We start from the raw sequence: 17054 nt of genomic DNA, 5'->3' as shown, positions 1-17054 counted from the left end.
GATTAATGCCAAGGTCTCTGCACTTTCATATCGCCCGCGCTCTTTTTGTGTGTGTTACTAAGAATACACAGGTGTTGCTTGCCACATTCACTCTTCAGCTGTAAATGTCCACTTCAGCACAGACTTACTTTGCTGAGCTGACGCTGGAATCAAAAACAAGCACTGGCAAAGCCAAAAGGTCTTACTTATGAGAGCTATTGCTTGGCAATGCTTTGTAGCCATGCTGTACAGCAGTGCAGATGCTTTGCAGTGTGGCTAAAACTAATTTTAAATGGCACTAATACACAGCCAGTGCTAATGCACTTTTACCCGATACTGCCCCTTAAACTATCCCAACCATCAGATATCCCAATCTTCCCTCACACTGTCCCCTTCTACCTTCAATCTAGCACTTCTATGCTCAAATTATCCCCCCTTTCAACCTAACCTCCTTCACCCAAACTGCACCAAAACAACCTCTCCAACACCAAAACTACCCCATCTTCTCGCTACCCCATACTTTTAGACTACCTCTCCACTCAAACTACTTCCTATTGTCAAAGAACTCTGCCTACAGTCAGAGTATCTCCACTTACTACCTTCTAGAACAAATTCACCCCTTCAAACAAACTACCCCTACCTTCATGCGAACTCCACCTTCAAACTACCCCTCCAATGCTGAAACTACCTCCAGTTGTAAACTATTCCCTTCCAACTTCCTCCCCAGCACCGAAGCTACCCTATATTTTGTCACATCCCTCCTGACCTCTAAATACTTCCAACTTTCAAACTGTCCCCACTCCCTACCTACTACTCCTATACTCAGTCTCCCAGTATCAACTTACCCTGCGCACTCAGCATGACCCATTTTACCTGAGCAAATCTTCGATGTCACAATGTCAGCCTCAATACCCCATGCCCCTTCCCTTTCACTATACCAAGGATTTCTAGAACTAGTCTTATTTACTGATATTAAAATTCACCCTCTCTCCTCTTACATTTTATTATTCCATAAATTATAATATATATGTAACAACATAATGTTGAGTAATCTAATTCTAGTCGCGTAGCACAAAACCCCTTAGAATTCTTGCAAAGTGGGTGTAACCACACCAACAGGCCTAGAACTCCAAGCAAAGCCATATCAACTAAACTAAAGCCATACAAACTAGCGTAGCCCAGTACAAACAACAGACAATGGGAAATACCAAAATATTTCAAAGCATATTAGGTGTGATATTTGCTAAAATTACACACAGTGCCCAATTTACCCTTAGGAGGCTGTCTGCACAAAAGAATTGCATTCAAGGGTTTACTCAAAACACAAAACTCATACAAAGTATTGTTTCTCTGTCTTTGCATAAATTAAAAATCCTATTTGTCACAAATAACAGAGTTATTTGCATGTGTGTGGCTGATGTCATCATTGTGGCACAATGCGCAGTAAATACAATGCAATGCTAATTTTGGTTGTGCAAGGGAGACTATTGCACATAGTTGCATAGTGTGAATCTTGGTAAATCTGCTCACAAGTGTACTGAATTTAGAACGTGCTAGATCAGTAAATGCACACAAACATAATTACCCCTTCAACACCCAAACTACTTCATACGCCTACTACCTCTGCCTTATATTAACCCATCCCATATTTAAACTATCCAACCTTTTAAATTACTCCTTCTACCCTCACATTATATCACCAAAACTTACACACTACACCAGGCCCGGCTCCAGGAACTTTTATTTGGGTGGGCCAAGGGTGCATTCGGGTGGGCCACTACAGGCCCGATTTGTCGCTTATATGTCTAGCCAGGCCTGCTTCCAGCCCTCCTTTATCTCTTCTTAGTCCACCAAGGCCCAGTAAAACACACTCTTTTCCAAATCTCTTTCTAAATGTTATTACTCTCAAAAAGTGTTTTTTTCTCCATGTAATGTCCCTTTGATGGGAAGAGGAGATTTCTAAGGTGGGAGTATCAGGCAAGTGACGCTACTCAGGCTCCCTCCGTGCGAGCCTTCAGGAAGAATCCCTCTTCATTACTACCTCCACCTGACCCCAGACTCTGCAGCGTGCTCCCTTACAGTCTTGATTATTCACTTTTCTACCACCCCTCTTCAGTGCATCTTATCTCACAGCTGACCTTGGGCCCCAGCCCCATATGAGCCACCATCCAGTTGCATTTTCATTATTCCTGGTAAAAAAACATTAGTAAAATCACCTTGAAACTTGAAGCATTGAATATAGCAGTAAATGTAATTAGCACGCACTTTAAAGTATGCTTCACAGTTTTCCTAATCACCTGACTGTTAATTAAATATACGAAAAAAGAAAGGCCATGACAGGGTTGGATTTAGTGCTGGTGCAAAAGTCTTTTTTGGGGCCCTAACAATGACCTCTATCTCCGTAGATACCTTTACTACCACCCTCCAACAGTGTCCTTCATCTCTCCGCAGCCCCTCCCCCTCATGACCTCCTCCTCAGACTCCATCACTGCCACCCTCCACCAGTGCCCCTCATCGCTCCGTAGCCCCCCTACCCCATGACCTCCTCCTCGCTTACCTCACTGCCACCCTGCACTAGTGCCGCTCATCTCTCTGTAGTTCCCCCCCCACCCCCACCCCATGACCTCCTCCTTTGCTTCCCTCACTGCCACCCTCTACTAGTACCCCTCATCTCTCGGTAGTTGCCCCACCCCATGACCAGCTCCTCGTATTCCCTCACTGCCACCCTTAACCAGGGCCCCTCATCTATGTTGCCCCCTCTCTCATATGCATTCCATTCGTTGTATTGCGCTACTCACAGTACTTTACATAACGCACACATTACTCAGAGACAATAAATCAGTCTACGGGGAATGTCACATGGGCCAATGAGGATTACACCTGTAGGAGTCACATGTCATCCATACTTGTGGGCAATATATTTTACAAGGCTTTACTGATAAAAATGTATGACTTCCCAAACAAACTCTTTTTAGCGACATCACAATAATGAAAGACTGGAGAAGTTCTAACTATATCACAACACAAAAAAAGGTGAAGTTTGTATGCAGCTCTTTGATGACAGTTCTGAGGTCACTGTCCTGTTTTAGGATTGTAACTTCTGAATGGCAAGTAACACAAGGATCTCTGTGACAAAGGCAGTAACCCACCGAGCTACCCACATAAAATACAGTTTATCTGCATTTAAAAAATAGCAACAGACAAATGATTGCTCTCCAGAAAGATCATAAATCACCAGTTCTCTGAACATTTTTTATTATTGTTGTACATCGGTTGCAGATTCATTGCCATTGCCAAGGCCCACCCGGCCCACCCCCTAGAACCGGGCTTGCACTACACTCCGGTTTGAAAAACTGCCCATTCAGACCCACTGTGCTCTCCTACCTTTAAAGTACACATTATATTCGTAAACGGGTCCCATCCAGGGGTGTCCGGCACCATAGCTGATTCATCCACGTCATCGGGGAATGGTGGTGGGGTGCAGGAATCCATCCCAACCCCTGCACGCGCTCTCCCTGGCTGCACCGGAAGTAGTAGACGTCAAGGTGCACGCGCTGGAGCTTGTTCCACCACGCGCCCAAATAGCTGTATCCCAATCTCGCAACGTGGTGCGTGTGCTGCAGGCGGCAATTTGTTGCTTTTTTGCAAGCACCTGAGCAGTGCTTGTACTTCAAACTGCGGCCGCGCGGCACTGGCCCGTTGCGGCGGCTTTTATAATTTATTTGGGTACACTGACTGTCAGTGTCCCCAAATGAATTATAAAGGCCGACGCAACGGGCCAGTGCCGTGCGGCCGCCGCCGCCCTCAACACAGTGCCGCCTGGGGCGGACCGCCCCCACCGCCCCCACCCCCTAGCTACGCCGCTGCTCATACAGTGGCTAACACCCCTTGGTTGGCTGCCCTGGATATCAAAAAAGCATACGATACTCTGGGATGGGAGTATCTGTTTGCTGTGCTGGGTAAGTTTGGCATTGGACCCAAATACATGCGCTGGGTGCGTCTACTATATACTAACCCCAAGGCTAGAGTAAGAACAGGTCACGACATAACCCCTAAGTTTTTTATTGAGCAAGGCACCAGGGGTATCCATGCAGACACGCAATGGCATGTAATTTTGTTGTATGCTGATGATGCACTGGTCTACCTCCGGGGTTAGGATACTAAGCTGCACGACCTGACGGCACTACTGGATGACCACGCTCAGGCCTCGGGCCTTCGGATGAACTGGCCCAAGTCGGTAGTCTTTCCTATTAAAGCGATCCCGCTTGACCAAAGGAAGGGCATGCCTAGAACCCCATTGAAGTGGGCATTTGATACCTTCAAGTACCTGGGTGTGCAGTTCTATCATGCTAGTGCGACGTCATAGATGGGAATCTGGGTAAGGCAGTATCCAGAGCTCCCGCGACACTGCTCTTCTGGCACGGTCAACCCTTGTCCCCTATGGGAAGAGTGGCCATTGCAAAAATGCTGCTTCTTCTGAGGTGATTTTATTTTTTTACTGCTCTTCCACACAGGCTACCTCGGAGCATATTTAAGGACCTTGAGAGGATTCTAATGGAGCTCATATGGGGAGGCTCCAGGTCTCGAGTGCCTCTCTGTAAATTGTATCTACCACTTGCTGAGGGAGGACTGGGGCATCAAACTATGAGCACTATTATGCTGCCGCACAGCTGCAGTGGCCAATGAGATGGTTAGCGGGCTCCAGCTTACAGAGATGTCTAGCTGGGCACTACCCTAAAGACGTACGGCCATTATAGAATGCCTATCGGGCACTACCACTCGGACACAAAAGAAGCAAGGCAACCTGCTAATGTCTGCGGCCAGACGTAGTTGATTGAGATATGTGTTGCCCAAAACCCGGGCAATGCCATATTATGCACCCGCGCTGCCACTGGAGATTCTACCGAGGAAGTTTGTCTGTCATGACCGTCCGGAGTTGGAATCCTGGGCGGAAGTAGGGTGGGACACTTGGGACGACTTATTCGCGGATGCACAATTGCAGAGCCTGGAGGGGCTGATAGAGGACTTCGGTATCACGCAGGGTACATTTATGTGTTACACGCTACTAACACGTCAATTCCACCAAACTTTGGGAAACGTTGAGTCGGAACCGTGTGGTAAATTTTAATTACCTAGACTTAATTTATGCGGTAAAATTCAAGAAGAATAACTCAGTAAAAATAAGAGGCAGAATCCGTGGTATTTGAGGTTATAAAAGGGAATTTATTCCTTACAAAGGAATGATGGTTATGGTTCGAACCAGGCAATCGAGCTCCGTCACCACGAAGGTTCAGGAAGGGATCAGCAATACATTATTGACAGGTTATCATATTTATAGGAAAATGCATTACAATGAAGACATATGCAGAAGGCGTTACAGCTGAGAAGAGAGATAAGAATACACATACGTAATGAAAAAGGCGTTACAAAATAGGCGTGCATAAAGGCGTATACTAGAAACGTCATTATGATGATGACACAAGTGGGTGGATCCATAAGAGAATCCTGCAAAGTCAGCAAAAATACATGGCAGAGATGCGCGCGCAGCCGCATGACGTGTGATTGACGTGTAACTAGAGGGTGAAGGGAACTTGACATTTAGCCCTACATGAGGAGACAGAAGTCTGGGATGTCAGGACAACCTAATCCCAAATCGTATCTAATATCTTGTGTTTAAGGAACTATATTATCTAGAAGGAAAGGTCTTTTCGGACAGAGCCTATTCTATACTGACTGCTAGTGCGTGTACAAGCGTCTACGTGTCTACATGAGATGCGAGGGGGCATGGGCCTACCATGGTAACGAAAGTCATGAATTACTTGCACGGAGACAGTAAGGCCGGGCCCTTTGCTCTGCAGCTGGAGGGATGTTTACCTAAGCTACTAGACAGGAATGCGTTTCTTGAGGAGCGGAGTAGATAACTTGAAGGCTGAATACAGTTTTGGCAGGCAACAGGCCAGGCTAGGCACCGTTAGCCGCGCAGGAAGTAAGACAAAGTTCATGGATACAGATGCAGGTCCAGGCTGGAGCATTCAGAGGCAGAAGCAGGAAAAAGCTCGATGGCAGAATTCAGGGCCTACCTTGCCAGAGCTGGAAAACGTGAAAAGTATACCATGTAAAGACGGTGGCAAGGCATATTTAGGAACGGAATATCTGACCCATTCATGGCAGATATGAAAGAGTACATATTAGCGTTGGACACAATTGTATTTGCGTCTTCATAACTTGAAGTGGAGGGAACATACATGTACTTGTAGCATGTACATGGAGCCGTTGGGGTCTAGATAGGGGACACAATTGACCATAAAAATTCATATTTCCTCATTCCCTCCTTGTCCCCTACGGACCCTCATGAAATATCGATCTTCAGGAATCCATCAATCTGTTCATGTAACATCATTTGCTCTTCTTTCTTCTTCCGGGATCTTGAATGAAAACTTGAACGTGGAATACACGATGTGGCACACAGGCCGCAAATCGCTGGTCCACATTGTAGACATAGGCAACAACTGAATACTATGAGAAAGCCAATACCTAGGAAGGATAGGACTTTCCATCCCCAGGCTGACAATATGCTCCAGAACCAACCGGACCATGTCCAGGTGCCTGGATTCTGATGTATCTGGTTTGCAATCTTGTGAAGACGAGTTATGGCTTTATATACGGATGGCGCGTTTTCTGGGATGAAAACACAGCAACTTGATCCGATGACCCTACAAGCTCCGCCCCTATCGGCTAGGATGAGGTCAAGGACAAGACGATTTTGGAGAACAACAATCCGCATCGCAGACTGCTCCTCTGTTAAGTTGCCTAGGGCAGAGGTAGTTTCATTCACTACTGCTTCAAGGGTTCTGGTTAATCTACGTATTAGTTTACTATTTGAGACAACACCTATGTAAGGAAAGAGACCTTTATTGAAGTCTGTATATTGTTCCCATGCGGTTTCAGTGTAGTCAACAATCGGAATATCTCTCTGGGGTCTATGGTGTACTAGATTGGTATTTCTATGATAATCAGGAGGGGCTAGAAAAACAGGTGGCAGAAGGAATGCAATGTAACAGGTACCATCCCAATCTAGAGGTAGGCGTATATATGCGGTATGACCACATATGAAGTAGGAATGACGGGAAGCTCTAAATGTAGACTTGCCTTTATCACTGAATTCGATCACAGTAGTACATTTACTATGACCCAGGTGTACTGAACCATTCTTTCTTACACAGAATTCACCTTTGACTGGTAATACGGACATAGCAGGCAAGACTAGTGTAGTTTCAGATTCAACATTTAGAATCATGAGGTTAAGTGTAAAATTACCTAATCCATATACTTCATTTTCTAGATCAGTTCCTGTTCTTTTGGGAAGTCCCTCCTTGTTAGGATAACAGGCTTTAAGCAAAACTAAGTTCAGGTTTCCCCATACCCAGTTGCTCTGGTAAACTACAGTGTTTGAATCTAAAGAGTTAATCAAACTAAACCATGCTCCACAGGAACCATTGTGTGTGAATGGGTACGGAAAGAGAGGCAGAACTCCTTTGTATTTCTGATAGGGAGGAAGTCGGCCACATATCCAACAATTTGTAGCATTGCTGGTCTGATGGGAATGATGTAACATACTAATGAATGTGTTGTTGCGCAGCGCAAATCTATAGGACAACTCATGTGGAGGTAGTTCACTAAAAGAATGTTCGGCAGTAACATTGTAAACAGAATGAGCACGCTTAAAAATAGGATAGTACATGTGCAACAGTATACTTGCAGCAATAATAAAAAGACTTAGAAAAAACATAATCAACAATGTCACTATACAGTGACTATGAAGTGATTTACAGTATGCATGTTTCTTGAGCTGTTTCTGTCTATTTCTCTCTCTAATTCGGTCTAGAGGATACATGTCAGAGACTTATTCAACCGATTCACCTTGGAGAGGACTTAAACAATCGAATTGTCTGACTTGCTAGACCTTAGTTTCAGTTTATAGTCTTGAGATTCGGTCTTTTCAACCAGGGGGAGTTTTGAATCAGTCTCTGGAAGGGGGCAGGGCTGAGAGTTCAGATCGGATGGTAGTCCATGAAATTTCTTGATATGACTCGAGTGTAACCAACCCTTGCGACCCTCGACCTTCACTGCTGTCCTCGTCGTTAGAAGAACCAGCTTTGGTTGTAGCCAGCGAGGCTCCAACGGGCTCCTCCTGTCGAAGTTTCTGACGAGAACTAGATCTCCAGGAACCACTTCATGGGGCTTTACCTCGGTGTTGTCGGGAAAGGCTGCAGCTACCTGTGAACGGCAAGATTGTAGTGCAGACATCAAGGAAGCAAGGTAATCTGTCAGCATATTACAATCAACATCAGTTATTTTACGAGGTATAGACGTCCCCCACATATTTGGTGGCCTACCGCAGACCACCTCGTACGGGGATAGCCCTGTGCGAGAATGTGCTACCATTCTTATGTAAAATAGTGCAACTGGTAAGGCTACTATCCAGTCAACACCTTTCTCTCTACAGATTTTAGAAAGTCGTATTTTCAGGGTCTGATTATGACGTTCCACGAGACCCTCTGCCTCGGGATGTCGGACACAGTGAAATTTCCATTGATAGCCTAACAAGAGTGAAATGTGTTTCATTAGCTCGGATGAGAACGGCTGGCCATTATCTGAGTACACGATACGGGGCAAACCATACCGTGGGAAGAATTCACGAACTAATTGTTTGGCAGTAGTCGGGGCAGTGTAATCTGAGACGGGATATGCCTCTGTCCAACGGGAAAGAGCGCATACAACTACGAGGACGTATTTGAATCCTCGACATCGTTCCATCTGGATATAATCCATCTGGAGGACTTCAAAAGGATGATCGGGAGGTTGGAATCCACCCTGCTCTACAGGTACGCCTTTACCTGGATTGAACTGACAACATATCATACAAGTTCGGACTTTCTGTTTGGCTGCAGCTCGTAAGTGTTTGTTGAACCAAATGTGTTGAATACTGTCTAACATAGCTTTTTCTCCTAGATGCGCTGGACTATGTATTGTGTTAATGATAACTTGAACCATTGAGTCGGGGAGAAACCATATAGATTTTCCCTTCGTCATCCATCCCTGATCTGTTTGGATCCCTCCTAATTCAGTCCATTTCTTTATTTCCTCTGCTGTAGCATGTGTCTGTATGTCAATTACATCAAGGGCGGGATCCTTAACTGTCATGCAGTGTGTCGGCGTCGGAACTATTGTCTTTGTCAAGTCAGTTGCATGAGTCCGATTCTGTGCTGTTTGCTTAGCTGTTCGGTCTGCTAGGTCGTTACCCTGGGAAATAATATCGGTGACTTTTGTATGGGCTTTGCACTTCATGATAGATATTGAAGTAGGTAGATGTATTGCATCTAACAAAGCTTGAATAAGGGGACCGTGTTGAATGTTGGCACCGTGAGAAGTCAAATAACCTCTCTCTCGCCAAAGGACTCCGAAGTCGTGTACAACTCCGAATGCATAACGTGAATCTGTGTATATGTTAACTTTTCTATTCTTGGCTTGAATACAGGCTTGTGTCAGAGCAATGAGCTCTGCTGCTTGAGCTGATAATGTGTCAATACAATTTGTTTCTATGACTTCGGTGTCTGTCGTGACTGCATAGGCGGCCACTAACTCTCCTGTACTTGTTCTCATACATGAACCATCTACATAAAATGTCAGGTCTGGGTCTGGTAATGGGACGTCTGTCAAGTCTTGTCTGGGTTTTGTCGTAATAGTAATGACTTCGATGCAATCATGTGCCAGTGGGTCTGTTCCACTTAATGGCAAAAGTGTGGCAGGATTTAATGTACTACAACGTCTGATTTCTATGTGTGGCTGAAACAATGTGAGTTCGTAACCTGTCAGTCGTGCTATAGTCAAGTGTTGTGTTTGTGTCCGATTCAAGATAACCTCTACTGCGTGTGGTACTTGTACTGTCAATTGATGTCCTAATACTATGGAATCACTTTGTCTGATCGCTAGAGCTGTTGCTGCAACTGATTTCAGACACGCAGGAAGAGCTTGAGCTACGGGATCTAACGCGCTAGAAAAGTAAGCACACGGCTTGTGTGATCCTGCTTGTTCCTGAGTGAGTACTGACAAGGCAGTACCTTCACGTTCTGTAACAAAGAGTGTAAAAGGCTTACTGTAACATGGTGTCGCTAAAACAGGTGCTTGGCATAAAGCTTTCTTTAAGTCTTCAAATGCTTGTGTATGTTCTGGAGTCCAAGGGAGGACAGTCGATGTCGCTGCCTCCTGGGTTGTCAACTGAATGAGTGGTTTTGCTAGAAATGCATATTGGGGAATCCACTGCCTACAGTACGAAGTGAGGCCTATAAAGGCCCGTACCTCCTTTTGTGTCTTGGGTGGTGGCATGTTTACAATTAACTGGATGTGGTCAGGTGTGAGCTGTCTCCCCCCTTTGGACAGCAAGTGCCCTAGGTACACAACTTGCTGGGCACAGAATTGCAGCTTCGAAGGGGACACCTTGTGCCCCTTGTCGGCCAGAAAATGTAAAACCGTCAGTGATGCTTTTTCACATTCGCGTTCGCTTTGGGCGGTGATCAGCAGATCATCGACATACTGAAGCAGTGCAGTGTTAACTGGCATGTGGATACTGTCAAGTTGTCTTTTCAGTGCTTGGCTGTAGATGCTAGGACTTTCTGTAAATCCTTGAGGTGCGCGTGCGAATTTAAAACTTCGTCCATTTAAACTAAATCCGAACAAATATTGGCTTTCCGGATCGATTGGGACGCTAAAGAAGGCGTTCTTGAGGTCAATTACAGTAAAGAACGTTGCTTCTGAATCAATGGCTGTCAGTAATGAAGAGATATCTGGGACCACGGGATATTGTGGTACAATGCATTTATTCAATTCGCGCAGATCAATAACTAATCGATATACTGGGGGTGCGTTTGGATCAGTTCGTTTAAGAATCGGAATGATCGGAGAATTACATACATTGGAGTCGGTTTCTACAACCACTCCTTGTGCAATGAGCTCGTCAATGATTTGCAGTAAAGCCACTACAGCATCTGGAGGTAACTTGTATTGTCGCATTCGTGGTAATACCACTCCTGCTTTGAGTGTGACTCGATATGGTGTAATGTGCATACAACCTACATCAGTGGGGCCTTGTGCCCATAAATGTGCAGGTAGATTCTGTAACCGGTGATCCATGTCTCTTGTCACGTAGTGACCTTTAAAGTCACGCAAAAATAGTCGTACTCCGTCCGGAGAACAACATATTATAGCTCCTAGAGCTTTCAATGTTTTTATACCTAACAAGTTTTCTGGGCATGATTTTGTAAGCAATAGATCTGTAGTCCGTGTCAATGGACCAACTGTAAATGCAAGCGGTTGCGATACTTCGTTAATAGTAGGCTTTCCTGAGAAACCAAGGGAAATATTTTGGGAGCCTGAGAGGGGTGCCCCTGGGACTTCATCGTGACTTATAGTTGTTCTGCTTGCCCCTGTATCAAGTGGAAACTTTCTGTCCTTCCCTAATACCTGACTCTGTACATAAGGACCTTCTTGATCTACAGGAACCTCAGTAAGGGGTAAGCCAACTTCCCTCTCTAGGCTGTTTCATGTGTACCGCTGATACTCTGGATAGTCATTTTGTGCATACTGGTACATCTGTTGTGTCGTATTTTGTGTTGCAGCAATAGGCTGTGGCTGTGGTACCACTACGGTCTGTTGTGGAACCGGCATAGGCTGTACATGCTGAGGTGCTTGTTGTTGGATCTGATCCTGTCTAGGCGGACGTGGTCTCTCCTTGGTTTTACCCGTAGAGATATTATGTTTCAGAACTGCGCAGGCGTTTATATAATGACCTGGCTGTTTACAATAGTTGCATGTCCCTTTAACGGGAACCACTGAATTACTGGACTGTGTCGCACCCTTCTTATGACCGTCAGCTGGAACTGACTGAGCGACGAGCATTTTCATTTTCGTATCTTTCATACGTCTTTGTTCGTGTTCTTGTTCTTCTCTAATTCTATTCTGGTGATACTGTAACATTTGTAACATTTGTGAAGGAGTGTTAGCTTGCCAAGTGCTCTCAACTTTCAATACTCTATTTTTAACCTGTGGCAGGGAATTCTCGACTAGTTTTGTTACAAAAAGATGTGGATATGAATCACTACTTGCTTTCAGGCCGCTATTAATACCAAAACATTTTTCAAATCGGGAATAAAAATCACTAGTGTCTTCATCAGGTTTCTGTTTACAAGCTGAGATTGCTCCCCAGTCTTCCTTTTTCGTAGTTAATAAACGTGGCAATACTTGTACCAATAATCCTGGCAATGCTTTTGTTTTGTCCCCAAGCCCTACGCCTGCAGTTCGGTTATTTTCTTCGGTTTCTAATGCGGTCCAATCAATCTTTTGGTCTCCCACTTCCCACTCTTTTTCTTTGAGTTTCTCGTAAATACCGGCAGGCAATAATACTTTCAATATTTTCATAATGTCAGGATAGGTATAATCACCCATGAGTAACATGTCCTTTAGTTCACGGTGAAAACCTGCTGGATCTTTGTCATGGCTGGGCACTAATTTTTTCATTTCCAATAGTTCTATTTTAGTTATGGGTGTGTACACAAACACGCGTCTAAACGTATTATCATCATTTCTAACTGGGTGTACTTCGCGTAAGGGATTCTGTCTGTCTATGTAATACGTTTTTCTCTCCATGGAAGGAGCTGGATCATGTTCTGGACGCAAAAAGGCACTATATCTATGTCGGTATTCTAGAATTACTTTAATTAGATCGGTACCTAGACCTCTCCATTTATTCAGGAGTAGTTCTATCAGTATATCAGGTAGGGGACCCGGATCGGAGTGTTGGCCTTTATATAATATAAGGAGATGTTGTATCATGTATAGACTAGCTAAACGCTGTTCGTCTGGGGCGAGATTTAGAAACGTGTGTGCTAGCGCATCATCACTGTATTTTTCAGAGCTGTCAGCCCATTGTACTGCTGACCTGGCTAATTCTTGTTCATCCATAGAATCGAGCACATGGTACCCCCTTCGTTCTCGAAGTAATTTATCAGTAGCCTGGAATAGGTGTTCAGGGGTCCTTGGATTTGTGATAACTGTTTGAAAAATTCTGTTACATTCTGGACGTATCGGACGTATTGTTTTATTAAAAGATCTTTCTTTTCCTACATAAGCTATCGTTGGTCCAGCTGGTAATTCTAATTGTCCTGCGTTCATTTCTGACTGTTCCTCCTCCTCTTCCTCTGATTCAGTTTTATCTGCCTCTACTCTTCTTTCATGTATTCGTTCTACTTCTTTTCTGATCTTTCGGCACATGACTTCTATATACTTCTGTTTATCATGTTTCCCGTCTGTTATATTCTGACCCCATCTGGTAAGTACTTGCATTTCCTCCGGATCTACTTCAGGCCTATCTCTGTTTCTGATCAAGCAGTTTATAAAAAAGCGTAACAATAATTTTTGCATGTCTACTTTCTGGTATTCCATGGCCTCGCCAATACTTTCAGGACCTTGTCCTGTTTGGACAAAGCGGTATATTTTGTCTAGATGTTCAACCATTCCTGGTAACGTCATTAAATAGTTTGCAGCTCGTCGTAAACGTACTGAAGATAGCAACATTCTGTCGTGTTTACCTGGCACTGGATCATATCTACAATCTGTAAGAGGCTCATTTAATATATTGTCATTAGCTCTTTGCGGTGTACGTTGGTGTGCTAAATCCCTATAAGTCAATCTAGTTGCTGGCGGTGGCGTGGAAAAACCTCCTGTCGCACCTCCTGAGGTGCCAAGTCCAAAAGGATTTGTTGGGTGTAGGGCAGAGAGTGTGTGTGCAGGAAGGACTGTAGAAACAGATGGAATTTGTTGCTGCGGAGGTGGGTGCAGCTGATCTTGGGGTTGAGCGTCGTTAACAGGTGGTGTGCGTTGCTGCGCACCATTAGCATATTCGGGGGCTGCATCATCTAAATAGGAAGAAAGGAAAATGTCCTTTGCGGTCTTGGGATGTACTTTAATCGGGAGTAATGGAGGTGGCAGATCTTTTGGTACCTCCAAGGTGGCCTTAGGCAAACCCTCGGCCAGAAGAGGATACATACCATTCATAAGAGTGTTTCGTTGTCTGTCTACTTGTTCTGTTTTTACTCGGATACCTTCGTCAATTAATATGTTTTCTCGGGCTCTTTCTGAATCTTCCCTACTTTTCTCTTCCTTTCTGAGCGCTTTCTCTGTGCGTCTATGCGATTCTTTACGCCATAGCTCAATGGCATCTTTCTGTGACTGTCTGGCTTTCTTTTTCCATAATACTTCTTCTACTCTCATGATGCAATCTGCATCCCATGTTCCAGCAGCGGGCCATCTCTGACTCTCTGCTAAATCCTTGGTGTAGTCCACCCATAGATCAAGATATAATACGGCATCTAGGCCATGTTTATGGTACATAAAGTACCCTGGAGTGTCCCTAGGTGGAATGGGAACAGCTTCCTCGAGTATCCCTTTTCTAGTTTTTATCTGTCTTAATTTCGAAAATAACGGCATCTTGAACCTTTTTCACTTAATTCTTACTCGGTTTTTGAACACAATAATTACAATAAACACAATAATGAAGATCGAACAATCACTCATACCACAACATTTAAAACATATCAAAACATTTTAGAACGAACAATAATAATTAGAATAAAACTAGTTAACTGCATAATACTAAATATACTGTATGTACTGCTAAACAGTACAGATACACTGCTAAAACAGTGCAGACCGGATCTGTGTACCCAAACCCGTCTTGACCGGCACAAACCAATGTGCACGTCTAAATGCGTCCCCAGCAACGGTACTCACCGGGAAGCACGGAACGGAAGGCCTCGGAAACTGGACTGGACTGGATCGGACTGGACTGAACTCGACTCGTGACTTAGATACTTTGGAACTTCGGAATCTGGTGGGCCTCGGTATACCTCGGATCTTGCTCTCTCAGCTAGGCTCTGGTCGGGATTCTCCGCACTCCTCACCGCCTCGTCTGGGTGTTGATTGCAGCCTCAGTCGCCCCCGTTGGCCTGAGGGAGATACAGGAAATCCTGCTGGTACGCGTAATTTTCCGTCCGGCTGTGGCAGGAGACCGGGTCTGCAACGCACCTCCGGCGCGTGGGGTGTGAGAGGTGTCCCTGTTCGGGCGCCAATTATGTGGTAAATTTTAATTACCTAGACTTAATTTATGCGGTAAAATTCAAGAAGAATAACTCAGTAAAAATAAGAGGCAGAATCCGTGGTATTTGAGGTTATAAAAGGGAATTTATTCCTTACAAAGGAATGATGGTTATGGTTCGAACCAGGCAATCGAGCTCCGTCACCACGAAGGTTCAGGAAGGGATCAGCAATACATTATTGACAGGTTATCATATTTATAGGAAAATGCATTACAATGAAGACATATGCAGAAGGCGTTACAGCTGAGAAGAGAGATAAGAATACACATACGTAATGAAAAAGGCGTTACAAAATAGGCGTGCATAAAGGCGTATACTAGAAACGTCATTATGATGATGACACAAGTGGGTGGATCCATAAGAGAATCCTGCAAAGTCAGCAAAAATACATGGCAGAGATGCGCGCGCAGCCGCATGACGTGTGATTGACGTGTAACTAGAGGGTGAAGGGAACTTGACATTTAGCCCTACATGAGGAGACAGAAGTCTGGGATGTCAGGACAACCTAATCCCAAATCGTATCTAATATCTTGTGTTTAAGGAACTATATTATCTAGAAGGAAAGGTCTTTTCGGACAGAGCCTATTCTATACTGACTGCTAGTGCGTGTACAAGCGTCTACGTGTCTACATGAGATGCGAGGGGGCATGGGCCTACCATGGTAACGAAAGTCATGAATTACTTGCACGGAGACAGTAAGGCCGGGCCCTTTGCTCTGCAGCTGGAGGGATGTTTACCTAAGCTACTAGACAGGAATGCGTTTCTTGAGGAGCGGAGTAGATAACTTGAAGGCTGAATACAGTTTTGGCAGGCAACAGGCCAGGCTAGGCACCGTTAGCCGCGCAGGAAGTAAGACAAAGTTCATGGATACAGATGCAGGTGCTGGAGCATTCAGAGGCAGAAGCAGGAAAAAGCTCGATGGCAGAATTCAGGGCCTACCTTGCCAGAGCTGGAAAACGTGAAAAGTATACCATGTCAAGACGGTGGCAAGGCATATTTAGGAACGGAATATCTGACCCATTCATGGCAGATATGAAAGAGTACATATTAGCGTTGGACACAATTGTATTTGCGTCTTCATAACTTGAAGTGGAGGGAACATACATGTACTTGTAGCATGTACATGGAGCCGTTGGGGTCTAGATAGGGGACACAATTGACCATAAAAATTAATATTTCCTCAACCGGACCCATCTCAGGTGTTACAGACAATGCTCACACACAGGAAGGGCAGACATGCGGTGACAGCACTATATAGCTCCCTGAGACCTGGTCCTGGCACTCTATTGACAAAGCTCTGGGCGTACTGGGATTCCAATTTGTCAGTTGTCATAACTGACAAGCAGTCGTCGCAGTGTATAGGATACCCCAAAGTATCTACGAATGCTAGATTGAAATACATGCAGTTCAATTACCTACATCATACTTACTTAACGCCGTACAGATTGTCCCGCATGTATCCTACATCTGTTGACATTTGCCCTCGCTGCTCATGGATGGACGCACAGTTCCTCCATATGGTCTGGACATGCCCTTGCCTCAAAACCTACATTAGGGGAAGCAACGGATGTAATAATTCCCGTATTAGGCCTACATTTCTTACTTGGCATCACCACGCGTACTGCTGCGAGAAAACAACTTAATAAATTCATAGATTTTGCTTTGGCATTAGCTAAACGTAGAATAGCAATGTCATGGAAATCGAGTGCAGCTCCCAACTCGCGCATATGGTTACTGGCATGGCATTGATGGCGGAGCACACAACACAAACACTGAATGCGCCCCAAAACCCTCCACAGGCCAATCCCATGCAATGGTAAGATTACTTATCTTTCGTGGAAACCAACCTGAATACGTCTAGCGCCT

The sequence above is a fragment of the Triturus cristatus genome, chromosome 3_2 (genome assembly GCF_964204655.1).
Source record: "Triturus cristatus chromosome 3_2, aTriCri1.1, whole genome shotgun sequence".
Lineage (NCBI taxonomy): Eukaryota > Metazoa > Chordata > Amphibia > Caudata > Salamandridae > Triturus > Triturus cristatus.
This window is presented reverse-complemented; position numbering follows the sequence as displayed.